Genomic DNA, 27,441 nt, shown 5'->3' with positions numbered 1-27,441 from the left:
GTTCTTTGTTCCTGGAGTGCAGATGAATGCATGCCATTCTCTCTTCCTCCCACCTCCACTCAGACCCAAAAGTGGATTCAAAACTGGCAACTGTCATGATACTTTTTTTTGTTCTTCATTCATAAACAGTGTGGCTAATACTGAGTCAGAGAGAGAAAAGATGATAGTAAATACCGTGTTTTGTCAAATAACCCTCCTCTTCCCCTCTAGCTTTCTATTTTAAATTACTTGGGCCCAGTTTCACTGAAAAGGGTAATAACCTGAGCCTAAAGAAAGACCAAAAAGTAACTCTAATCCCTTCAACCTTGGACTGCAGATGTCAAGAGTGGAGGGCCCATGCCCTGGTGCCCATCTCACAACAGCTACAGCCGCCTTGCTGGGGTAGTTTAGTAAGGCGGGGGGACATAATACCTCCCAGTAGCATCCTGCTCTGTCAGCTGGTCTTAGCCTCTGAATCCTACAGCTGTGCAGGTGGGACCATTGTGTCCCTGTATCCCCATGCCAACAGCAGAGTTTGGTTCAGCTGCTGTGTGGAGGTGTGGAACTAGCAGTCATCTCTGCAGAATCATAGAATCGTAGAATCGCCAAGGTTGAAGAAGACCTTAAAGATCATATAGTCCAACCATTCTACCGCCAGTATTGCCCAGCAATACCTCCAGAGAGAGTGATTCTGTCACTAGCTGGGCAGCTCATTCCAGCACCTTACCACTCTTCCAGAGAATTAGATTTTCCTAGCAACCCCTGACACAAATTGATGCCATTCCCTCTCATCACCAGAAACCTGGAAGAAGAGGACAGCTTCCAGCTTGCCACAGCCTCCTTTCAAGCAGTTGTAGAGAGCTGTAAGATCTCCCCTGCGCCTCCTCTTCTCCAGATTAAATAATCCCATTTCCCTTATAAGACTTGTGCTCCACACCCCTCAACAGCTTTGTTGCCTTTCTCTGGACACTAGGGAAGGCTCTAGAGCCTCAACATCTTCTAGTGAGAGGCCCAAAAGTGAACACAACTGTTGAAGTGCAGCCTCACCAGAGCTGAGTACAGGGGGTCAAACACATCCCTAGTTCTGCTGGTAACAATCTTTCTGATACAAGTCAAGATGTCATTATATCTGATCCAAGCCAGGATGCCATTGGCATTCTTGCCACCTTGGCACATTGCTTGCTCATGTTCAGACAAATGTTGACCAACACCCCAAGTCCGTTTCCTCCACACAGACTTCCAGACTCTCTGTCCCAAACCTGAAGCACGGCCTAGGGTTGTTGTGACCAACTCAGCACTTGGTCTTGTTGAACTTCATCCCATTGGCCTCAGCCTAGTGATCCAGCCTGACCAGATCCCTCTGAAGGGCTTTCTTACCCTCAGGCGGATTAATACTTCCTCCCAACTTCATGTCATCTGTAAACTAACTGAAGGTGCCTTCAATCCCCTTGTCCAGCTGATCAATGAAGATAGTAAATAGGACAGGCCCCAATACCAACCCCTGAGGAACACCACTCATGGGCAGTTGCCAGCTAGATTTAACCTCATTCACCACCACTCTCTGGGCCTGGCCCTCCAAGCCAGTTTTTTTGCCCAGCAAAGAAGGTACCTGTCCAATCCATGGGCTGCCAGCTTCTCCAGGAGAATACTGTGGGAGACAGTGTCAAAGGCTTTGCTGAAGTCTAGGTAAACTATGTCAACAGTATCCACATCCTAAATCATTCTGGTCTAGTTCTCTCTCCCTTACACAATAAACAGATTGATAGATCGAGATTTAATTAAAAATGATCAGCTACTGCAAGGACAAGCTTTTTTTTTTTCCCACTTTTTTTTTTTTCCCCTAAGCACTCAGTTTACATGTTTACTGTGCTAAAAACAGTTACGAGCAATCTGGATAGCCCTCTGTTAGCTGTGATGAAAACATTCTTCAGCATCTCTGATGGTGCCTGCCACTGACAAGCCTGAGAAACACTGTAGTTAAATGGAGAAAGAGCCTGGCTTTCTAAAAATCATATGGTGAAGACCTGATGCTGTCTTGCTCCTGGGGTCAGTGCTGGTGCATCACCCCTGGCAGGGACTCTGGTTGGCACTGGTCTCCCTTTGGGGATTCCCATGGACACCACCAGCATGTGCCCACTTTCAAACCACCACACCACATGCCTCTGAGAGATCTGGTAAGATATACAGATGTGGCTGGCCCAAAGCTCCCCACTGGGGCTTGATGCTCCTGGGAGGTGACTGCCACGTGCAGCAGGAGGAATGGCACACGTAATGCTTTACCACACCTGGCCTTCGGTGAGCCTGGGCATTTTGTCCAGGTGCCTGGACAAAAACAAGCCTGCATCCGGCACAGTGCTGCAGCCACAGCTAGTTCTCCTCAAGACTCTTCAGGGCACACCAGTGCCCCTTAGTCCAGCAGCAGCGGCTATGAAAGCCCTTTCCAGGCTCTCCACTGCCCATTCCTTGGTGCCACTCCCACTCAGCCATTCACTGCCCTCCCTCTCTTGCCAGCCAGGAGCCACAGATCAGCCTACAAAAATTCTCAGGGGCCAAAGGGAGCCGCTCCAGTGGGGCTGACAGCAGAGAGGATGCTTATTTCTCCTGTCCTGTAAGAAAGCAGCCATGCATCCCCCGCTCACTGCTCTGCAAGTCCTGGTTTGTTCTTTTGATAGTGTAAAAACTGTCCTTCCTTTCCATCTCACAAACAATATGAACATAGATATGAACAGAAACCTTTAGTTTATCTCATTGTTAGGACTCTTTTTTTTTTCTTTCAGGTGTTAGTGAGCTGTAGTGAATCAGAAGATCCCCAAAGCAAAGCTGCCTCATTACCAATTTTGAAAATGCCCCTGTCCATCATTATCAAATATCCTAAATACCCGTGTTCAGCAACATTCGGCCAGTACTTAGATTATGAGTCACTGGGTAATTTAGCCCTGCAAGGGAGATTGTAAGCCTTTCCCCTCCGCTCTTCTCCAGAGAGGAGATGCCAGTGGGGGACCTTCATTAATATTCACTGTAATGTACATCTGTTTGCCCCCTCAGCCACTGCATGAAAACAAGGGAGAGGGGGAGGGCAGAAGGAGTGCTTCAGAACATTTTGCAGCTCAGGCAATGATGCTCCCTCAGCTGCTCTGTCAGCCTGGCAGGGATGGCAAACATTCGCCATTGCTATGAGCCGCTCTTCCTGGCCTTACGAGCACTGAAGCATCTGAAATTAGAGAGGCACTGGCTCTTGCTGAAGCAGTGTAACAGAGCTGAGGGTGATAATGCCCATAAACACTCAGTGTTAGGGCTGGATCATGGGTGTGGATGCGGTGACCCACTTAGGATTGCATTGCTGTTGTTCAGAAAGCCTCCCAGTCTCCCTTCTTTCCCACTGAGACTCAGCTACGACAGAGTCATACTTCATATTCATCTATAGGAACATCTGGCCCATGTCTAACATTTAATTTCCACACCATTAGAGTCAAACAATACGTGTACATCAGTAGATAATGTAATGCATTATCACGCAAGGCAGAGAGCAGCAATTTATTAGCCTAATTTAAAATAGCCTTCAGCAAAAAATAGTGCATCTTAATTCATGGATCTGAAAGAAATGACATATTTTCCTGTAAAATGCAAAGGTATGAACAGAGACATGCTTTTCCACAGTGGTGCATATATTATTTCTTTTTCTTGTAAATCTTTTAAAAGATGAAATATCAGTTCTCTCCACACACACACACACACACAAAGCAAAGATAAAGGAGAAAGTTCAAAACCAAGGTAGATCCATAATAATACAAAAGGAGAGATCTTACCAAGGGGACGAAAGAGAAAAAGCTGACCCAGAACACAAGCAAAAGTGACCTTTCCTTTGCAGCAAAGTTGTAATCTGAATGTGAAGATCACTCAGGCTCTCCATGCTTGTACTTGAACAAACCCAGGCTCCTCAAGTGCATATTTTCTCTTTTTTATCTGTTTTATAAATCTATCTTTTCTATTAAAGGACATTTCCAGGTAGGGCCAGAAAAAAATAAAAAATAAAATAAAAAAAATAAAAGCAAATTAGAAGACTTCGCCACCCTTCGCAAAACAAGTCCAGAAGAAAATGATCTGCCTTTGATTAAAGACCATAACTTCCTCCAGGAAGAGGGGAAACTGCCTTCCCAAATGACAGAGCAACCCCAGGCTTCTGTACCACTCTAAGTTTACTTCAGCTCTTTCAACCAGAGTGACTGTGCTCACTTTTTGCTAATTAATACACCATAGGCTCTGACCATACTGCTCAGCTCCCCTCTACTATACCCAAAGTTAACAGATGTCTGAAGCTGCGATTTCTGCTCGGCATCATTTCTCTCTCTCTCCTCTTCTCATTTGACATCAAAATGTTACTGAACACAATACCCAGGCAGGAGGCTCAGAGCAGCATCTCCCCAGTACATGCTGACTTGTTTTTCCACAGTGGCACAACCATGCTGGGAGAACGGAGGGCACCTGAAAAATAATGTGCAGTGTTCAAAGCAGAACTTTTAGGTGTTTAGGAAACCTTGAGCATACCATGCTTATCTCCAAAATCTGTATCAACACCATCCTTGTATTGCAGCACCTGAATGGGGATTCCCAGGATCTCTGGGACTTTGGGGGACTTTGTCCCTGAGAACATATAAATGAAAATTCCAAACAAAAGAAGCCTTGCAGTTAATTATTCTTCCAGCGTCAAAGCCATCACCGTGAGGTGTTCCATTCAGTGACCTGAGCACACCTAAATTACACCAGCTGTGTGGGGCTGAAGGGCTGGGCAAGGAGGAAGGGTCACCTGCTTCCTTTGGCTGCTAACAGCTTTCTGATAGTTCAGCCAGGTCAAGTATAGCCTGGCAGTGACCTGGCAGTGACAAAAAAGACCTCCATGTGCAAGGACACTGAAACTGGGGAGACAGCCAGTACAAAGCATCCCACAGCAAAATGGTGACAAGGCATGCCTGACAGCAGTGGCAAGGGAAGTTTTGGAGCTGAAGCTCAAAGATTCCTGCCTTTGACCAGATTAAACTAATTTTATTTTAACCAGGGAGATAGCCTCCTGCTTGGAAGAAGATAGGTACTCCTGTGTTTATAAAAATGCTCTGCTAATGATTTAAAGCACGAACAGCAGCAAAAATGGGCAGGATCCAAGATCCAGGTGGGTGATCCAACTCTGCAGTCAAATAGAGCACTGCTCTTCTGGAAAAATGAAGACTATATAAGCAGAAAATTTTGGAGACTTGGAGAGTATCTCACCTGGCATATGTTAAAAGAAAAACAATAAATCTTACACCAAATAAAACTGGTATCATAAAATCATAAATAGCTTGGGTTGGAAAGAACCTTAAAGATAATCTATAGTACGATATAATTAACTCATATAATCCAACCTGTCTTTTGTATTAGAAGGATTCATTTCAATGGTTCATTGATTGGCTGCAATACAGCACTATTGCTTGGGGCAGGCAGCATGGGGTAAAAGTCCTAATGTATGTATGAAGGAAGTGAAAGAACAGTAGCAGAAGATTTTGGATATCCCTCTCAGCTGCAAAATACAGGAAGTCTTCTATCTACCTAACCCCATGGTACACAAAGTGCCTTGGAATAAATCTGGTATATCTTACCTGGCCTTCTCTTTATCATCCTTTTATTAAGAGGCAGTTGGACATGTTCTCGTGGCACAGTAACTAGCCTTGCACGGATGTAGCTTGTGTTCAGATACCTGCATCTCTGTGGGAAGGAAATAAGACAAAGAAAAGGTGCTTGCATTAATGCTGCCTCAGGGCACCAGCAAGTTACGGGTTCGTGGGTTTTACAAGACTACTTACTATGCTATTCAATTAAAAAAAAGAGCAGTTACCATAGCAACACCCACATCTAATGGCTCTTATGCTACCTCAGAGATACAAAGCACCTTCTTACAGAGATACATTGACCAATACAGCATGTAGTGGGAAGTTTTATGCTTCCAGCAATGGTTTAAGGGGGAGTATGCGCGTTCCAATAAGCAGACATATTTATATCCCCAGGTTGTAATATTAATTTGTAACAAATTATTTTGCTTCCTTAATATCTCTTTTCTTCTCATTACCATTTCCTTTCTAATAGCACCGTCATTTTTCTTCCCCCCACAACCCCGGATGGATGATATTTGATTAAGTACAGGATGAGATTTGCATATGGGAGCTCAGGGATAGGTCCAGCAGTGAGATGGGTCATATCTGCCTGTAGATCTTGTATCTAGGAAATGCTCCCACTTTATCTCAGCTGAGCAGTCACGGCCAAGTGGAAGCCAGAGGCTAGTAGGTGTTTGTGGAAAGCATTCCGTTGTTATCACTCATAAAGGACGGGTTTCCATTCCAGAAAAGAGATGGAAAGAAACCTTTTTTATTTCTGTTGCCCTGGAGATAAAAGCGGGAAGGGTGGGGGATCATCTCCTTCAGGAGAGGACAAGAGGTGTGGAAGTTGGGCTCTTGGCCCTCCTCAGCTGAGGGGAAGAGAAGTCATGTGGTCCTTCGAACACAATGAGAGTCAAGCTGTCATCCCCATAGGCACGTCAGAGCTCGGGGTCACTGTCAGGATGGTGAGAAAGAGGACTTGAAGGAAGAGTAAAGTGACAGCAAGGCCTCAGGACATCCTCTCACCCTGCGGCCCTTTATACAGACATTTCACTTCTCAGTAACGTGCCCCTGAGGATGCATGCACTACTGATGGAAGAGCAAGATTCTGCAAGGTGCTGCATCCCTTGTCCCCAGCTGATCCTTTAAATGCTTCCCCACCATGTGGCACACTCCTGGGCCATCACCATTTGTGCAGGGATGACAGTGGAAGGGCTCCTGCCCTACCACTGACAGTGGGGATCCCAGTGGGCTGCCGGGCAATGCAGGATGCACAGAGCTCTTTATACTCCCTTGGCAAAGCCCACGGTGGACTCTCTGGGTCCAGCCCATTTGTCAGCCACTTGTGCTCCCAGCAGGTTTCTGAGAAGCAGGGTTGGAGTTGACCATCAGTTTCCAGAAGGGAAAAAGGAAAGCGAATCCTCAATAACCTCTGATTTGCAGTCTTCTAATTGTCTAGCCAGCTCAGCAGGAGAGGAACTGCACATTTGTCCTTCCTACACCAAATACTATTTGTAACATAAAAAAAACTTTTCAGAAAAAAAATTTTAAAAAGAGATAAAGAAAGGGACATATACAGATTAATCACAGTAATTACTATTTAGATACAGATTATCTGCATAAACACAGCACACCGGCATTTTATTACTGCAGCACGACTGAGAAATCTTTGCCATTCAATGTGCAAGGCTGAATATCAGTTCCATGTTATTTTTCCATGAACATAGGGCTCTATGTATTATTTGCAATGCTCCTAATTTTTAATTACCCCATATTAAAACAATGGGATGATATATGATGAGTGAAACCAAGCATATGTTAAAAATGTCTAAACAGTTTTACCTGGGAAAATGAACAGAAACATAAATTGCTTGTATTGCATATTTAAAAATTCAATAGCAAGCTAAAATTATCATTTGCATTAATGTATTCTGAAATATGAATTATTAAGCGATTCACATTGGCACAACAAAAGCCAGTTTGGAGAACCTAACTTTAGCCTGAAGCATTCCTCTGCAGCCTTATCTTCCCATTTCCTTCTAAATAGTGCTAAATATATAGCGGAGATTCTTCTAATTGGAAAAATGTATACACAACAAAAAGAAAAAAACATCTCCTCATTTCCCAGAGGCTTAAAAAAATACCTCAAACAAAAGAAATTCAAATATTCAGTGCTAGTCAAGTCTTTCTCCTTTTCCTTTTTTAACTCCCTTTGTACCTAGCACTCCTGAAATTTTTTTCTCTTCTTTAATCCCACCATTTGGGTTCTTTTCTTTCCTTTTTACATCCCTTCCTTCTTTAAATACAGCTTCACTGTGTGGAGGCCAAGGCACTGACCTCCAGCAGAAATGAGTGCTGTGCTGGGAACCAGCCGTGGGACAGAGGCTGGGCCTGGAGGATCCACCAAGGTCTGGCCAAGGGATTTCTCCACCTGCACGGCAGGAGAGCTGCCTTACCTCAATACACAGGAGCATAGGGCCAAGAGACAGCCTTTGGGATGGGGTGGGGGGTGCTGGAAGCAGAAACATTATTTGGGGCTTCATCCAGTAAAATCTCAGTTTGGAGAACCACGCTTCCTCCTCTGCACTGCATTAGAGAGAAGAAGCCTGTCAGCAAGGTTTCTGGGACTGCAACTTGGAATCTGTAATTCAGGATCCCTTTTCCCTTTGTTTCAGGCTGTGCAAATGAGATCCTGATGAGTAATTGGACAAACACACGCTAGTTAAAGAAGGATAACCCAATGATGGAAAAACAGCCCCAAATCACTCTTGGACTCCTGTCTGCCTTCTGATGTGTTCAAGGTCAAGCAGTGAGTTAGTGGGAGAGCTGAAGTTCGCAGCCTGCATTCCCAGCACACTGCTTTAGGCTTGATTTCCCAGGGCATGTCCTTAGCTCCAGTTAACTTCACGGGAAGGGCAGCAGCAAAACAGCTTTGACAAACCGGGGCTGGGTTGCTGCTGCTTCTCAAAACATGTTATCAGTCACAAATGCTGGATCTCTGATGTGTGCTGTACTAGTTTGCAGGCTTCCTCCTGCACGCAGACAAAAAGCACAGCATTTTTTTCTGAAATTGAATTTCTTTTCATGCCATATGATTACAGATATATTCTGACTTGCTATTTCCATTGCTCTTATATACTAGTAAAAAGGAAGAAAATGGTTGGGAAAAGAAAAAACCTCTGTAGCTTTATTTCTATACAAATTCATTTCATATGCCAAGTGTTACACTGCTCTGGGAAAAGTGACACCAAAGGACTTATGTGTAATTATGTCTATGTGTTATGCATACACAAGCACATGCACAGAGCCTGGTGAACCAGTGGTAATAAAGAGACAAAAAACGTACGTGACATTTACCCAACAAAATAAACATAGGTCAAAAATAAGTCGCCATGGGATCATTAGAAGCACATTTATGCAGGAATGGCTTTAGACAGCCAGCAGTCTTGCTAGTCCAATATCTTGTCACCACATAAGGATTCTTAGGAACCATTTCCCATGGATATTTTAATTCCAGTATCCTTTCATTAAAATAGGTATAAAGCCTATTCTTCTGAAATTGAAGAATTTCTCTTGCTTTTGTCAAATTTATTAACCTGGCTTGAAAACAGCATTATCTGGCTGAGGTCCTTAAAGGATCTGCTCTGTTCTGAGCCCCTGAGATCTCCTGGAGCACTGAATATTTCAGTTACATGAATGCAAGCATACAAAATAATCTCTTCCAGCTTAGAACTTCCCCATGTTCTGGTACCAAGGTTCCTTCTTGTTCACTTGGAGAATATTAGTGCAGGCAGGAGCTGCAGAACAGGTACCCACACCTACAGAGCTCCCAGATTTCTGCCCAGAACACCTCCGCCTGGAGTGCAGCTCTCAAACTTACCCCCACTTTGTGCATGTTCTGCATTGGCTGACCCAGGTGGGCTGAACACCACTTGAAGTACGTGGAGATCCAAGTATGCGGAGACAGCAGTCAGCTTGAATTCCCATGTGAGCAGGGAATGCCAAATGTAAGAGGACTGTGCCTACTCTGGCTCCACTTGCCCTCAAATATGTGTCTTGCACTTTGCTGCTTTGCACAACATGTGGTCCCTTAGTCTGAAGAAAACATGGACAAAGTGACCTGGCTCCTCCAACCCCGAAGATGTATTTCCAGGTAAACAAACTGACCCTTGCAGGGATGCCTGCTGTCGCTGGTGGTCTACAGCAGCTAGTTCCCCTCACGTCTCCTCACAGGACAGAACTCAAGCCAGAGGCTCCCCCAAGCCATCCCACACTTCATCTTTGCTCACAGCAAACCACGGCTGGGTAAAAGGGTACCCACAGGCAACCCCATGGGTCGTACACCCTGCTTCACATCCCTTTTTGGCCAGATCTCCATGTTCCTGCTGGACCAGAAGCCCAGTGTGGAAAGAGTCCCTTTGGGGAACCTCATAGCCGGGTCCCAGGGCTTCTTTCCTTGCAACCATCTGCACAGCCTCATGCCAGAAGAACTGGGGCAGCGAGTGCTGCTTGGGCCCCTTCTTGGAGAGAGTTTGCTCCCACCTGCCGAGCTCAGCCAGGCGGTGGTGAGTCAGGGGCCATGCTTGCCCATTTCTCCACATTGTTTCACGTTCAGTTCAAAACAAAGCTGTCAGTAATTAGCAAAACACAAGATATTTGAGAAACCAGATTTGCTGAGCTGCTATTTTAGTAAATCACAATGATGTCGCTGCCAAAATCATTACTTCTCCCCTCTGCCCCCTCCCTCCACTATCAGTGATACACTGTGAAACTGAAACACTCCATGTGCAGGGAGAAAGTGAGGTTCAAAGGGAGCGGTGGTTTTTTGTTTGTTATACTACCAATGCAAAACTTGCCATCAACAAATTAACAGCACTGTCTAAAAAATTCTCATTTCTTTGAATTTCTTTTGCTTTGTGGGCAATAATAAGCAAACTGGTCCTAATCAAACAAAACAAGAACCTACCGAAAATTTTTTGAAGAAATTATTATCCTCTTCCCTTAAACAGAGAGAAATTCAGGCTGGCAAAATTGTAGTAATTCATGCAGTGCAGCTTGTAGGGCTGGACTGAAATCAAGTACGTGGGTTGCTCTGAAAGTAATGCCTCTTATTTATTTCTGTGGAAACTACAAGAGCTACAAAGAGCACAACAGCACGATTTGATAGAGCAAATTCTCTGTTACAAAAAGATTATTTTTCAACGTAGTCACCACCATTAGCCAATTCACACAGATGAATCAACTGAGACGCTCTTCATTTCATGGTGTAACAGCTGTGCATGGCTGTCTGGAGCACAGCTTGTCTTTCACATCGTTTTCACCACTGCAGAAATGTACCACCCACTGCCTCACTATGCTCACGTCCACTGTTTGGTTACCATCAATGTTCAGCAGGCTGAACGTTGACGAATGTCAATGGGAGCTTTTTTTTCTGCATGGAGGAATTCAGGGACACAGCTCTGCTTCATCCACACTTCTATGTCAGACACCAATTTGTCAGAATGTCCCTCTGCTTCCATCTGTCACATGGCCACAAAATGTAATGGAATACTGGTGGGAAGGTTCACCCTCTGCTACCATACCACCAAAATTTGCCTCTGACATTGAAGTCCAACATAATAAAATAAGAGTCATTACTTTCAGAGCAGTCCTCATACACAACTGCAAGGGCTCAGTTCAGCATATTAACTGCTGGGCTTCGGTGTTGTTCTTTCCAGTGGACGATTGCAGAACATGCTCCCAACATGAGAGATTATCACAGGCCTGATTCTGCAGCACTTAGTATTCCTTAGTATTTTAACATTTGCCTAGCTCTTTCAAAAAAAGATATGCATATCTCACAAACTGGAACTGGAACTGGAACTGAAAGTACTCACTGCAGTTCTTCAGTGTTAGCCAAAAATAGCCCACTAAACTCTATAGAACCTTACTGTCTATATAGAATCTTACTGCAGAAGATGCATATTCACAAGTCTTTAGGTTTTGAGTTCAACAGTGCTACCAAATGACCTTGCTGTTTCTAAGAAATTAGGCAGAAGTCAGATACTGTCCAGAATGAGATTCCCTGGGAGTTTTGTTACAGGAACTGAGCTGTATGAGGCCAGATATTAAATAGGGTGGAAAAAGCAATATTAAAAGCCTGAGTCAAGACCTGTTGGAGTCATCAGAAATGTTTCTGTCTGACTTCTGTGGTCACTGGATCAAGCTGTGAAAGAACAGTTCAGTATTCAAACTTCAGGACATCAAAGTCAGGCTATTTACGCTGCCCCAAGGCATTTGGAGTTGATAGCACTAGGGTTACCTACTATTTTTCATATTGAAGACAACTTCTTTAGGAAGCCATGTACAAAGCCCCAAGTTAATTTAATGCAAAGTTGCTAAACTCTCTGATTCAGTTGATTAGCACTTTTTTTTTTTTTTTTTTTTTGCCTCATTAGGACATTTTCTGAAGTGCTTAAACAGCTGAAGAATACAAACCAATTAGAATGAATTTAATCTCCTTAAAAAAGGAGGTATTTTCAGAGGTGTTCAATTTGGATACCCCTTCTCCATTAGAATCGAGTGAGAACAGCACCAACTTTCCAAAAACTAGCTTTGAAAATCTCACCTTGAATTCTTTTTATGGACCATACAATATTTTTCCATCCCAATACATTTATGCCATCTTTCTCTTTTAGCAGGTGCTTCCACCAAACAGAGGAAAACTGCAGTACATACACAACCAAGACAACTCCTCCACTGAAACAAGTGCTGCAGCATCACACTTCTCAACATGTAAGACAACCGGCATCCAGGGATACGAGGAATTTCTCATTCTCCTCTTATTGCTGGTTTCCTACCACAGACAGGCCCTTAACATTAAAACAGTTTGCAACCAGCTCTGAGTATGTTTCAGGTTACAAAGCTGTCCTGTTATTCTCCATAGTGAGACGGCTAGGCTGGGAACTGCTGTGGATTTTTATTCAGTTGTGCTCCTTCTTGGGAGCAGTAGACACTCAATGTATCTGATGCACTGTTAATATGGGAATTAGCTTTCATGATTACACTGACCTCATCTTGAAGCATTTGCATAATTATTTCATGCTAAGTAGAACTGCTTCTTCATGTGTTGAGGCAACTTATTTGTACCATTTCCAACAGTGCACATGGGAGCACTAGATTTCCTTGTAGTGTTCCTTCAAAATTGGGTCTTCCATGTCTGAAGTTACTGGATGCATAAACACTTCTTCCCTTTCCTCCCCCCAGCAAAAGTTAGGTATGCTCTGGGAGTACCTGTTTGGTTGGGCATAGCAAATATGGAGGGCCAAGAACTCTAGAGCTTGAGAAACTCCCTTGACCTTTGATATGAGATAGATTCTGAGCAGCAGAAGAGTTACTAAGCTTAAATGGTTTTGCAGCTAAGAACAGGCAGAAAAGTGGAAGGAGAAGGTCTTGGGGCACCACTAGGTAGCAGATAACTGGGATTATAAGAAAAAGGTTTGTACTGTTCCAACACTAACGTTAGACTCTGTTAAGAGATGCTGTTCTGGCTCCTGATGATCCGCACCAAGATTCTGTCCCTTCTAGCCCTGCCACAGGTACTTGGCACAACTGGTAGCCACCACCTCTGCCACATCTCCAGGCTTAAACTCCAACACAATAAAAGCAAAATAAATTTAGTTAGGCACATCTTTTATAGTTTCTGTTTTGGTTTGGTTTTTTACATATACACTTGGAACATTTTGGCTAGTTGAAGAGTGACAATGATACTGAGAGAACTGCATGGGCAGAGGGAGGCAAATGCCAGTGAGTAAGGTAACTCAGAACAGATAAAAACAGGCTACATTTGGTAGTCTATTAGCCCATATCAGCTGCAGCCAAAACTGCTATTTTACATCTGATTGCAGCCTTTGTCTTTTAAAGAGCTCTGAGTCCCTTGCTGGATCTTAGCAGTTTCAAGAAATTATCTGCTATCTGCATGTTCTACTTTACTTAAGTAAGATTCTGCTCCTCCCTCAGACACTCTGGAGACATGAGACAGACGATTCTAGTCTGGATCCATTCCACTCCAATTACACACAGTTTTCTTGTAGCGTATTTTTAATTTAAATAAATCAGGAGGTTCCATTTAGCATGTTGCATTTGTCTTGGCATACACTTCACACATGCAGAAACTCTGTATTAAAGTTCTCATACAGCCGCTAGCAAAAGAATCAGCCAAATGTATCCCTGGTGTAACTCTTCTGTCTTAAGTGTAGCTTCACCAGGGGCGTCCCCTTTCTGTTCATCTGCCCATTCATTCTCATTCCAAAGGACAAAACCCAAGAAAATATGTTTGTATTTACTTAATAAAGTGTTTTCCCTGTACGATACACATTTAGTCCTCTGCACTTTCCTGCATCGTCTGCCGTGTTGTTCGTTTAAATGAGTTATTTTCACATTTATGTGTCTTTCTGGTTTTACAACAAATGCTGTGGCAATATTAGTATTGTGAGAAGAGGCACAGGGAAGTCAGGAAACATTACACTTTAAGTTGCTCTTTGCCCCATGTACATAAACAGGCAACTCCGAACTGAATCTGTTGGCACCAGCAAACAGAATTTCCCTCGGGTGATGAATGTGCCAGTCTTCAAGGACCAGCTTTCAGCCCTATTTCAATATGAGAGCTGAAGCAGCAGCATCAGAGAGGTGAGAGGTAGCAGGTTCAATAATAACATGTTGGTGGGTCTTCACCTGGCTTCTAACTCAGTACACTGCTTCGCTTCAACTGCCCTATCTGGGCACTGTCATGTCCCCAAGTTTGCTGGAGCAGGCTTCAAGAGATGTTCCTCTCTATGCTTTATGAACCCCAGATAAGCAGAGAACAGCATGCTATGGGAGTCAGTTCAGGAAGAATTAAAGCAGAGTGACATCAGTCAAGGAGATGAGACTTGAGTGAGCTCCACTGCAATTAATTCTTGCCTCTCCCCTACCAAACACTTTTATCAGTGACATGGATGGAAACATAACTGCATTACAGACTAAGCCCATCTTGACAAAAAGAGTCAGTGGGAGTGATAAAGATTGCAAATCAGTCTGTGGTACTTGCTAAATTAGGCACAAGCAAACAACATGTCTGTGAATGGATTCTTCACACTGATGGGCTGCACAGGCTGCTCCAACAGTCAGTGCCCAAAGTTGTGGTAGGTGACACAGCAGGTGGCTTGCTGGATAGAAATCCTCAGGCTGATGCTTCAGCCATTGAGGTGCTCAGTTAAATTAAGAGCATATCTCCTGCTGCTGCTGGGTCTCCTGTGCATTCTCTGGTGATCTGATCTCTCAGCACTGTGAATATTTCTGGGTGTTGAAGAACTGGAGAGCATTTGGAAAAGATCTAGTTAGGGGGATGACAGACATGAAGATGAGAGGATCAGGCAGCTCACTGCTCATCACGGAGAAGGCAAATGACATATTCACCATCAAAACAGGCAGCAGAAATCTGATCAGCAAATAGAAAATCAGAAATCAGTTCAGCAAATACATAAAAATATTCTGTGGCTGGAAGTTGAAAACAGTCAAATTCAGAGTGAAGTTTACATGCAAATTTTTAACATTCAGGATAATTAACCAGCAGAATTATTTCCCAAGGGCTAATAGAGTATACATCACCATAAAACTTTTCAATCAAGAGAGAATTTTCTTTTTTCTTCAAACAGATATCCTCCATTACAAGCAGGAATTAATTGAGGCCAATGCTGCAGTCTGCACGATAAAGGAGATCACATTAAATATAACCCTCATGTTCTGGCCATTTTTATTGGGCACGGAGGCCCAAAAGCAGGGTTGCAGAAACCACAAATTGTTCATATTTATTGCTACCACGAGCAGTGGTGGGCCAGAGCTAACATTATTAGGCTAAGCATTCATATGCTCAGTATCCACAGGGCAGTCACCTCGCGAGTCTCTGCTGGCCAAGGTGCTGTCAGTCATGCAGAGACACATCAACCTCTGTTTCTCCTCAGAACAGGCTGATCCCCAGCCCTGCCTTCCTCTTCTCTGCCTCTTCTCTCAGGGTTTTTCAATCTTGTCAAGTCAGTGATGTTTTTCTGCTTTCTTCCCCTGCTGAATCTCTGATGCCTTTGCTTCTCAGCTTCAAACTGTTACTAACCAGTACTGACTCAACAAGCTCACCTCTGTGGTCCCTCTTAGTTTCTGCCTTCTTGCCTTGCATGCCTTAGTAGCTTACCAAAAAAATCTCTCACTTCCAGATTAAAGTGGGAGTGACAGCCTCAGCTCATCTCCATGAAAACTGAACCCTGAGTCACATAAGCATTTTCAGCGGTACCTTTTTATTTCACAGTCAATAAACAGACAAGGTAGCTGCTCCAAGACTTCACAAACTGCATCACATACATCTTAACGAAAAGTGGCCACTCAGCCTGCCTCTGCATTTCAATGCAGAAAGGATTTCAAGTATACCCGAAGAGATGTAGACAGTGAGAATTGTTTCCACATTACCTCCATGGAACATGAGCCATTACTAGGAAAAAATGGGAAATCAGCCATTAAAAACAAATTCTGCTGCTGTTCATAAATATTAAGGGGTGTGTATGAGACACGAATTTTAGACTATCTGATGTTAGACAAACAGACAATGCCAGGTATTGCTCTGCTCTATGCTTCGCTTTTTGTATAGCTTTCATTATAACTACTTAAAACCCTAAGGCATAGGTGTGTTTGTGGCTATTGTTTGTCAAAGTTCAAACATCTACACCAATTCTCAAAGGTGCTAGAATTGCTTAAAAAAAACATAATAGAATCACAGGGTTGGAAGGGACCTCAAGGATGATGAATCTCCAACCCCCCTGCCACATGCAGGGCCACCAACCTCCACATTTAATACCAGCCCAGGCTCCCAGGGCCCCATCCAACCTGGCCTTGAACACCTCCAGGGATGGGGCATCCACAACCTCCCTGGGCAGCTGTTCCAGCACCTCAACACTCTCTGTAAAGAATTTCCCCCTGACATCCAACCTAAATCTCCCCTCCCTCAACTTAAAACTGTTTCCCCTTGTCCTGCAGTTATCGACCTTTTCAAAGAATTGATAATAAAAAGAGTGCATTCCTCCCCCCATTCTCTGTAATTCAAAACTTCAAAAAAATGCAGAAGTACAAAATAAAATCCAGCAATTGGACTTTCTAGCACTGACAAGAGGCACTCTACTCAGTCCTTAATGTACTGCTTTGTAAGTCTCTGTAGCATGTGAATGTCCTGCTACTACACAGAACCTGTGCCTGCACCCCCCTCAATGCTACAAGCAGAGGAAAAAAACTCCTTTAGGCTTAGTGGGTTTAAAATCAGCCATGAGCTCTTATTGGTAGCTAGGCAAGTAATGTTTGTGTTGGCTGTAGTATCTTTTCAAAATGTTATATATTGCAGTGTCTAGAAACTACACTAATGGCTGTGTGTGACACTGTGATAGATGGATTACAGAGATAGATAACACTGGATATTTTTATGTACTTGTAATCTGATCAAAACATTTTCATTTTTATGTCTACTTCTAAAACAAAACAAAAAATCACAACACTACCAGAGATGCAAAAGAATCTGAGAGGACAGTGAAATTAATTACACATGCGTCTACCTTGAAATAAGATCCAAGTGAAACTTCAGCAAGGATGATACTGGGGCCTTGAGTGCCAGTCATTTCACCATGTACTGATAGTATGTAGAACTGACAAGTGCGTTTTTTTCCTTTTTTTTTTTTTTTTAATGTGAAGTTCAAGCAAAACCATCCCTTTTGCACTGCCTTGAGTTTGACAGCTCTAGTGGAGCCACTGCACCTTCTCACCTTGCTATCCACCCTCATGTTACCACGTGTCTCCCTGCAGGCCTGCCCATACTCCTGAGGAACGCTAGGATACATCACTAACATCTTTCCAGATGCCAAAAACTCCCAATGGCAACATTCTTCAGTCAATGGCTCTCAAGTGAGAGCCTATCTGATGAAATCTGGTTTAAAGCTGAAAGCCAATAATCTAAATGCCACTTTATGCTTATGAGACAAACATCTCCCCTTCCTTCGGTGAGTGAAATGAAACTTGTCTCTTCTTCACCTCCTCATCCAAGAAGGTGTGCCTGCATCAGCACCATCACCTCTCAGAAATGTGTAAACATGACTTTGGTTCCTTTTTCAGAGAGCCTGAAAGATTACAGGGTAGCTGTTTTCTGAGCGGTTTGCTATGCTTCCTTCTAACAGAAATGAGACAGGGCAAAGCTGTGCAAATAATTTGTTGGTTTTGCTTTAAATTAAAGTGCTTCCATTCTTAAAGAGACTGTTTCAATTTGGACTTGGCAATGTTTGGGTAGCTCCTTATTTAAAAGTGCTCATCCATTTGCAGTCACAGCAGACTCTGAGCAGAGCATTACTTAGGTGCACGTCTGGGTTGTATGTATATGTGCACGTGTGCATCCTATTTTTGAGCTATTTTAACTTACGCTTCATATTCTAGTGCTCCCTGATAAGTAGAGTTTATGTCAGAATAATTGGCCTGAGGATTTTTCTTTCCAGTCCACTACATTTCTGAGGTACAACTCCATGGAAGATAATGGAAATGCCTCGAGAGTATCTGTCTGACAAGGGAAATGGCAAGGAAATAGCAAGGAGTGAACACAAAACAAGGACCTTGTCAAAGAGTGTGCAAGTGAATCAGTCCAATCAGTCACTGTGGGTGACATATCTGAACAAATTGAAGCTGACACAATGGTCAATTTGACTGGGGAAAGTATAATTTGGATTAGGGTGAGCACCTTTAATCTGTCAATTGTGGCAGTCTTAAACCTGTAATTGAAAGAGCACAGGACTGCTTTACTCCAGATCTCAGTCAAACTCATTCACCCTCTTCTAGGCAGCCATCAGTTTGCAGTCTCTTTTGCATATACTTATTAGACCCCTATTTGTCTTTTAGACAAAATTCTTTGCTCCACTTTATGAAAATCTCAACCTAACAAGAAGAGCCCTTCAGAGTAACACTTGGATTCACCTGATTTACAGCAGGTGGTATTCAGGGCATAGGAAAAAAAAACCCAAAAACCACAACAGAGTATATCACCATGTGTTTAATTTTAGCCCTCCCTCCCTCCATTTCTGTTTCAACCAATGAACATTATCTTATTTGCAGTCTGCTTGTGTGCTTGAACATTGCCAGCCCAGCCACTCCAGCACTACAGTTGTGTCTCAGGAGTGATTCAGAATGGTGTAATTTCTGCCCAGAGAAAACCACTCCCAAAGGAGAGCTCAATTTCCAGCCCAGCTTACTTGTACCACCTGGTCCAATCAGAGACAGGTAAGTGAATTAATTTCTGTAGATTGATTTCCATACCCACTGACCTATCTTTGAAATTACAGACAAAGAATACTGACTCGTGGGATGCAAGGATTCCTTGACAGCTTCAGTAGAAGAAATATTCCATCCCTGCCCATTTGCAAGGGGATAGTTCCACGATTTATCAAGAGATATGGTCCATATGCTGCTCCAGATCTCCTGAGACTTCTACCCCAACATTGCCTCTTTCAATGTTTAGATTAAAGCAACAAGAAATGCAGAATAAAATTAGCCTGACCTTGCAATAAACAAACAGATAACAGAATGACTTACTGAGTGAGAGGCCCTCTAGTTCTATTCAGCATCTCAGCTAAATTCGAATTTCCTTATCTCTGCTCATGCTGCAGGTAAGCCATGCCCCACACTAAGCTCCTTCTCTGAATTCTGAGCTTGACATTCTCCATGGCATTTTGTATTTTAGCATCTTTAACTCTTTGGTCATCACAAGTACAGCTGTTTTAAATGTATGCTGGGCCCTTTATGTTGCAGGCAAAAGGAGAGAGGTCTCTTGTTGCTCTGCGGAGCAGACTTGTCTTTTGGAGACAGGCCACAAAGAAGCACTGAGGAAAGAATCACATTCCCATCCCCTGGTAGGAGAAAATACAGCAAAGGATTAAAGCAGTTAAGCAAACCCCTTTCTTCTCCATCATGTGAGGTTGAAATAAAAAGGCAAAGAAGCATCTCACTCTCCAGAGCTTCTCAAGAGTAAATTATCCTATTAGCTATCCATCCTCTGTTCTGTCATTATTCTCTGCCTGTCAGCTTCTTGTAGAGGCTGCCTGTTCCATCCTTCTTGTGTTATTACGGTTGCCATGCCCTCCTCTCAGCAGCTCCTATTACTTATAATGAAAAAGTGAGAAGGAAAATAAAAAACCGTGAGCTTCCAAACTACCAGGAATTAAAGGAATTAAAGGAACGAAAACAACATTGATAAAAAATAATTAAAAAAAAAAAGAAAAAGAACCAAAAAGGGAGAGAGTGACTATTTTGCAATCTGTAGATGATTTCTGCTTCTGGTATTGCATTCGTCATTAAGATTTATAGGTCAGTCCAGAGCTTAAATAGCAGATGTTTTCTCATTATTTATCTTCCTGGCTAAGGCATAAGATTCCTTTTTAAGGAAATCTGCGTAACACATGCAGTGAAAATAAGCCAGGTTCTAGGATCAGTCCTTCTAACCAACTCATGAAGGCTAAACTGCAACAGCCATCAAAAGAAGTTTCATGTCACCCAACTACAACAAGAAGAAATGTTTTTACTGAGGTCTGATCTTGAACATTTCAAATAACAGCAGAATTTTACCTCTTAATAGGCTATCCTTTGACTGTAAGCATGAATATGTGAATGTGTGAAGTTTCTTGTATGAAGAGTCAAACACTTGGTAGGCTTCAAGCCTCTGACCCTACCCCAAGACCCCAAGTGCTTCTAAACTTTAATGAGGAGATGGATAGCAAGTAATATAGCAAGTACTGTTCTGAATAACATCACTGTTGTACATGTTCCTTATAAAGCACAATCTTTTAGTACTGCTGTGCAGCCACACAGAAACCCTTCTCCACTTTTCTAACCACTGCATCCCTTTGCGCACAAATGAGTGGCCACCATCCCTCAACCTGCTTTTAGGCTATTTGCATATGTTGTCTTCTGTCACAGAAGGGTGAAGGAGAGTTCAAACCAAACCAAACCAGAAATTCCAACAATTTGACTTCTGAACTTTCTTCTTGTCTTTCGTACACCAGAAACTCATTCTGATTCAGAAATACGGGGAAAATCCTTTGCTTCATGGAAGATGCTTCCAAAATACAGGCCTCTGTAGTACACACTTGTAACTTCTACAAATTTTACTCATGTTCTTGAGTTTTTCTTGTATGCCCTAGTTGATCCAAATGAGGATCTCACATACTTCCTAGACAGATGGGTTTATGTCCAGCCTTGGAAGTGTTTCAAGCTGCAGGACTGCAGGATGCACTGCACGTGAAGATCCCTTCTGGCTGCTCTTCCTTGCATGCAGCTTCTGGACTGCCACTGCTCCAGGCTTTGTTAAGACCACATCTCCAAGTTGATGGATTCACTTTCAAACTAAAAGTAATTAAGAGAAAAAGGAATACAGATTTACACAGTGACCATACAAAAGTTGCTTCTCTTCAAGTAAAGAAAGCATCAGAAGCATTCAGAATCCCTTGCAGTGCCAGCAGCCTCTTCTTGGGGGTCCATGGGACCTTTGCAGATGTTGAGGCATGAAATGACAGAAATATTGTCTCTTTCCTGAGATCTTAGCTTCTTTCACCAGCTGCCTTCATCTTCAGTTACTTAAAGCTGAAACTTCACTGGAGATGAATAAGAACAAGCAGTTCCTTTGAGCTTGGCTATCCTCTTCAACAGAACTTTTGCTCAAAGAAAAGGATATTTCTGACCCTTACAGCAGCTTTGATGGTGAGGTGCCATGTGCGATTTTAACTATCTTTCCATATCAGAATATTCTATGATTCTATGAAGCACTGTCCTGCACAAATATATAAGCAGCGCTCCAGCTTTGTGCTCCAGGACACTTTTGGTAATTTGCTACTGGCCCAGAGTTTCAGAGCACTGAAGTGTTTCCCAGTTCCTCACTTAGATCACAGACAACAGTAACTGCACAGGCAAACAGTTGACCCTGACCTCCTTTGTCCTGACAATCAGCCTTTCCCAGCCAAGAAGCAGCTGTTGTACATTATGGCTGCTACAGCAGATAATGGAAAAGACACTCCTGCTGCCCACAGGTTCTTTGGCCCCCATTGCCAACAAACACCTTTTTACATTGTGTGACTGCTTGCTAGAGTTCACATGATATTGTCCCATGGTACTATAGAGGCTATGGCACTGTTGAGGAAGGTGCAAGAGCAGGTTTCTCCCTTAGGGAAGGTGAGATGGGTGGCCCAGTGCAGGCAGGCACCCTCACCAACAAGGTGCCATCCCACAAGGCCTGTTCACAATAGGCAGAACCTATCTGGGGCCATCAACAGCCCCAGATGTTGTATGAGCTTTATCAGGTCCAGGGGCTCCACTCAGGATGAAAGAGACAGGATCTAAGGCAGGAATGAAGAACTACAACACAGGTTTGAGGAAGACAGCCAGAAAGTAAGTCATCTACAACATAGGTCCAAGGTCCATCCAAAGGCAGCACCAAAGACAACGCTGGAGATGGACATAACTCAAGCAGACTAAACATGCTCAAGCAGACCTGGGAGGCCCAGGCCTTCAGATGCTCAGCTTTGCTTTGACTAAGTAGCATGATTCTGCTTAGGTTCACTAAAGAATGTCACTGTCCCACTGTAGATGTTCCTTCCTGATCTCCCTTGGGGAAGTGTGACCTCTGTTCTTGGGGCTACGCAGGACTCCAGGCAGACTGTACTCTCACATAAATATGGAGAGTCCCAGATTTTGTTCAGTTGCGCTCAAAGAAAGTTGGTTCCTCTGATCCTTTAACCTCTTCCCTATGCATCTGCATCAACGGTTGGTAGTATCAGCCTCCTTTAAGATCTGTTCCATTATCTACGTCCATAAGGAGGTAAAGAAAATGCATATACAAACTTAAAAGTCAGTGCTCTGCACTAGCTGCCCATGGCCCTTGGAAAATATTTTCACTCTTCATTATTGACATGAAAAGTCTCTTGGTGATTTGTACGCTGCTTTTAGTTCTTCATGATTCCTTCCCTCTTTGGCTTCCCTAAAGAAACGTGCTGTGCAGGCTAGCACAACTGTTCAGCTGAGCTCCAGTCCATCACTTTTCTGTTTTAGGCAAAAATGTTGTTTTCATTACCAATCTTTAATTTTATTTTTTTTTTTAAATAGAACAAAATAAAACAAAACAAAAAACCCACAGCTGAAACTGTTTCTCATAAAGACTCCATTGCATAAACAATCACCCCAGGTCCTGGGAACAATGGTCAGTCCACACATGGACTGCGCCACAAAGGCAACAGCTCATAGTGGTCAGGCCAGAGCAGAACAAGGACGTGCTTACTTTGAGGGACAGATGGTATCTATTTAGCTGAACATTCTTCCACTGAGGCTGTCTTAATGCCCAGATCATTTTTATCAGCTTTTTATCACATTTGGGAGCCCAGCATGCTTCTGATGGAGGCTGTGCAAGTGCTTGCCAGAGAGCACTGTAGTTTCAGGGTTCAAGGCAATATACCAGCATGAAGAGGAGGTGTGTGGATGTAGAGGGGAGGGGAATAAAAACAACCCCATTCCATGTTTGCTGATTTTGAAATGTTCTTGGATGGGTTTCCAGGTAGAATATAGATGCAAGAACGTAGGAGGCCTCCTTCATCCATACTCGATTCTGCTATACTTTCATGGACAGACTGTGAGCAATTAACTCCTCTGTGACTGTGTGCTGCTTTTCGGGCTTTCCTGAAGGAGCTCAGCCAGTGCTCTGAGCAACTGGAAGCCTCCTTGGTATCTGTAGCATAGTTCTAAGCCCTGGCTCACGTCTGACTGCAAAATTCAGGTAGACATGCACCTTAGCCTTGCACCCCTCCTAAGAATGCTTCCGTTCCCTTCCAGATACTCCTGTTGTGTGGACAAGGTGTTACCCTTCCTCACTATGCATATCACAGGGTGCCTTATCCCTAGACTGTCAGAGCTGTTAGCTGAAATTCCAGTGCAGTGAGGAGCACTGCTTGCAAAACCATGAGCGTGACATCTGCACAGGTGCACCCTGATGTGGGGAACAGGAGGGTGTTCTGAGACAGCAGAGAGGAGCGTGTGGGACAGTAATGGAAGGCAAAGAAAAGTCTGTCTCTCCGTTTCAATCTTCACCAGGGAACTGGCTCACACAGCACTACAATAACAAGCACTGGCAGGCTGCCCAGCATCACTGTACTCTGGTTGTAAGTGAACTTGAGGCTCAAGCAATCTTCTGGGAAAAGTTCACACCAAATGTATTGTACGTTATACTTTCCTCTCCTTGTATTTTTTTTTCCCAAACTGTTCTACTATATTCCTGCCCTGCTGCATTATGGATTTCTTTAAGATTCCTGGGAGCTGTCCTTTTAAAAAACAAACTGGGTAATCAAATAGATCTGTTTTTTAAATAACAGAGATAAATTGTAATCCTCCTCTCAAAGACAGCCCTCTGAACAAAATCAGGGCACAGCTCACTCAATTATGGGGTTGCTGTTTTGGGAACTTACATGAAATGAAGAAGTTGAGAGAGACACAGAGATAAATGTTACAAAAATGTTGTCATTATCTATGTGATATGCATCTTCCATGAAATGAAAGCCAAAAAAGAGCATATTTAACAGTAACAGTGCAATAAAAGGGATAACGCTCCAAAGAGCATGTCCCATGTTTGATCTAGACCTTTCAAAACAATTCTGATATGATTTTACACGACAGTCCTGGTCACCTCACAAATGCTAACTGCAACATCCAGTGTAAACTTAATGGGCACGCAGAGATTTTAGTAGAAGCATACGAATCTGTAGCACTTGCAGAGTGAAGGGAAGAGTCACTTGTTCTGTGCTGCAGGCATAATAAGCCACAGGTGAAAATGACTGCATCTATCTCTGGAGATTGCTTTTGCAGACTCTTAAAAAGATAAATTTTCTAAGTTTGTGTTCCGGTTTCAGCCGGGACAAAGGTTTTTCTCCATTCATAATGTCTGGTGTGATGCCATGTTTTATTTTGGGAGAAAAACATTGTTAATAACACATTGATGCTTCAGTTGGTGCTAAGCAGTGGCTGCACAGAGCCAAGGACATTTTAATTTCTCCTACTGCCCTGCCAGCATGGAGGCTGATGGTGCACACGGTGCTGGAAAGAGACAGAACCAGGGCAGCTGACCCAACGTGGTCAAAGGGATATTCCATATCATGATATCACACAAAAACTTTAAAAAAGGTATGGAGTTGAGTGGGAAGCCATCTACTGCTCAGATCTGTCATCAGGTGGTGAGCAATTGCATGGTGCATCACCTGTTTTGTATATATATGTTTTATTATTATAATTATTCTAATTTTCTTTTCCTTTGCTGTCTTAGTAGATAGTTTTCATCTCAACCCATGAGTTGTACTTTGTTGTTTTTTATTCCAGTTCTCTCCCCCATCCCACCTGGTGAGGAGAGTGAGTGAATGGTTGCGTGGTGCTTAGCTGCTGCCCAGTTAAGTCACAACAGTTCACAAAAAAATACCATGAACAATCTGGAAATGATTTATCTAAAAAATCAGATAATTCATCTGAAAAGTCGGTCAGTTGAAAGCTGAGTAACAAATGTAGGCTCATCTGTACATAGCCAGCCCAAATATACATTCCCCATTGCCTTGTAAATACAAATACTGTGAACTTATAATTTACTGTTGTTGATACTAATTAATTTTATTACATTAATGCCTGGAGGCCTTTCCTGAGCTCTGTGTTGCACTGCATGAGGTACCTACACATAGGAAGTTTCTGCCTCAAAAGGCTTAGGGGTTAACTTAGGGTCTTTGTGCAGATGTGATGGCATGTACAGAAAGCAAACTCTCAGCAAACATGAAACGGTTCATTCAGCTTTGATTTGCAGTGGTATTAAGTACCTGTGATTCACAGAGACCTCAGTAGGAGTTTTGGGTGTTCAGCACTTTTGAAAGCCAGACTGAAGTTCCTTGTTATGCTTCTGACAAAAGGACCTTAGAAATTAGAGACAGGAAAGACTTATTAGGTTATCAGGCCAAATTCATCCCAGAAGAAAACCCATTGAAGTCAATGGAATTTCATCAGGGATTGATTTACCATAGAAAGATTGTTCCCTATAGTATATTTGATAATGCTTTGTCCTATACAGGCTTAATTAGCTCTACATTAGTTAAGGTACTGTACTGTTGTTTCAATCAGCTACCCTTGCAGAAAGTTGTCTCTAGCTATCCTTGTCCATGCTTCCGCTCCCACTCCCATTCCTAGCTGCCTTTTACTCACCCCCTCATTATTATATGTCTAATTTGGCTAATGAATTTCTCAAACAGAGCCTTCTTTCATGTTTGAGAAAGTCCTAGCCTGCTATGTTAAAAAAAAAAAAAAAAAAAAGACAAGCAAGAGAGAACAAATTCTTATAGAGTGAAAAGCAAAAGTGTTTATGAAGCCTTAAGATTTTATTTGTCGCTCCGCCAGTCCACATACAGCTACACAGCCAGGCTACAGTTTTTCATATTGTGAATTAAGGTGGGCATGGGTATTTTAGTCTTGCCTTTTCTCTTTCATCACTGACTCCCCATGCTTTTAGAACACCTCACTTGTCAAACCTCTACTTCACCACTACTACAATAGCTGTAGTCATTCACACATAAAGAACTTCTCATGTTGCTTCCCAGAAATTGGGAAAGCATTTTAAGTTCTGTAGTGGCAAAGCACATTAATAAAAAGCAAAGGACTGCTGCCTTCAGTACTACTGTTGTATTGTTTGACCATCGTACCACAAACACTCATCTGTTTTTTGAGTCTTGTCTAGTTTATTTTTTTCTACCTTCTTTAATGAAAGCTCTAGCAAAATTACAGGGAGTCTGTAGTTTATGCTTTCAGTAATTTAGTTACAACTACAGCAACTGTCTCTAGAATAACAGCAGAAACTGCGAGTTCAGTGCTGCCTTCTGCCAAAGAAAAAATACGTCCATAACTAACAAACTCTAAAACCACATTGGATCAGTTACCAAATCCCATCTACGTAAAGATGTGTGTGTTCACATCTGAGTCACTGTATCATTTGACCATGCAAGAGGCAACGCAGTTTGCTTGAGGAACGTCAGGAGGACCTGGATATAATTAAAATACAATCACGCTTTCAATTTTCTTAATGCTCATCTGAAACAGGCACACACTCACTTTAACATTAACCACAGAGCTTAATTAAGCTTCTTCTGATCCTGCCAGGAGGGTTCCGTGTTGTCTTCCTGTGGTCATTTCATCAGCCAGAGCTTTTCATGTAAGAATGTGCTGCATGCATGTCACAGCATGGGATCTCATCGCAGACACCTGCTCTCAGCCTGTGAACACAGATTTTAATCCCTCTCCCTGCAAAAGATGGTGACAGAAGGGCATATGATTTAATTACTCATGCATGTTCTCCAAGCCAGGGGCCACAGCTCTACTTGTTTCATATGGTTTGTGCCATTTTGGGGGGTGATCAAATCAGATGGTTAGTAAAAAAGGAAAAAGCTTCAGTATAGACTTTGCTTTGCCATTTGATGAGAATGCTTGCAGAAGGAACTGAAGAAAATATAGGTATGATAAATAGAGTAATAAAATTATTGGCGATTCCTTAAGCTTTCACTGTGAAGATACATAAGCTAAACTACACTGTGTAACTTGGCTCTCCTCCACTGCAAGACCCAAGATGCAGGTAAAATTAACTGGCAGCCACCTGTAGCATACTGAGGAAGGTAACAGCAACTTAAACTCTCTAAAGACTTCAAGAAAGTTAAATCTGCAGTGGTGGTTACTTTCTTCTTGGGTGCTGGCAGGGGAAAAA

At 42.9% G+C, this 27,441-nt stretch overlaps 3 long non-coding RNA genes across 9 annotated transcripts in view; 1 reads left to right on the top strand and 2 right to left on the bottom strand.

The window, feature by feature from the left end:
• The window catches only part of LOC116216418 (uncharacterized), a 112,247-nt gene extending 98,293 nt beyond the window's left edge, over nucleotides 1-13,954 (top strand). For 5 of the 6 annotated variants that reach the window (XR_004159106.2, XR_014882263.1, XR_014882261.1 and 2 more), the window contains one exon: nucleotides 12,281-13,954. This is a non-coding gene — a long non-coding RNA (uncharacterized LOC116216418). Of the gene's footprint in view, nucleotides 1-8,278; nucleotides 9,757-12,280 lie in introns of all 6 variants that reach the window. The other variant, XR_014882265.1, reaches the window with a different exon arrangement.
• LOC146544580 (uncharacterized) overlaps nucleotides 1-27,441 on the bottom strand; it is an 86,746-nt gene that overhangs the window by 1,462 nt on the left and 57,843 nt on the right. The window contains exons 2-3 of one of the 2 annotated variants that reach the window (XR_014882268.1): nucleotides 5,610-5,715; nucleotides 4,372-4,461 (exon numbers count right to left, since the gene is read on the bottom strand). This is a non-coding gene — a long non-coding RNA (uncharacterized LOC146544580). Of the gene's footprint in view, nucleotides 1-3,153; nucleotides 4,462-5,609; nucleotides 5,716-27,441 lie in introns of those variants that run through there. The other variant, XR_014882267.1, reaches the window with a different exon arrangement.
• On the bottom strand, nucleotides 13,665-27,425 carry LOC146544582 (uncharacterized). Its single transcript, XR_014882269.1, has 3 exons — nucleotides 26,796-27,425; nucleotides 25,517-25,609; nucleotides 13,665-21,029 (listed from the first exon to the last, which is right to left on the bottom strand). It is a non-coding gene; the product is annotated as an uncharacterized LOC146544582 (long non-coding RNA).

Source organism: Meleagris gallopavo, chromosome 3, assembly GCF_905368555.1.
Source record: "Meleagris gallopavo chromosome 3, MGAL_WU_HG_1.1, whole genome shotgun sequence".
In the NCBI taxonomy this organism is placed as follows: Eukaryota; Metazoa; Chordata; class Aves; order Galliformes; family Phasianidae; genus Meleagris; species Meleagris gallopavo.
This window is presented reverse-complemented; position numbering and strand designations above follow the sequence as displayed.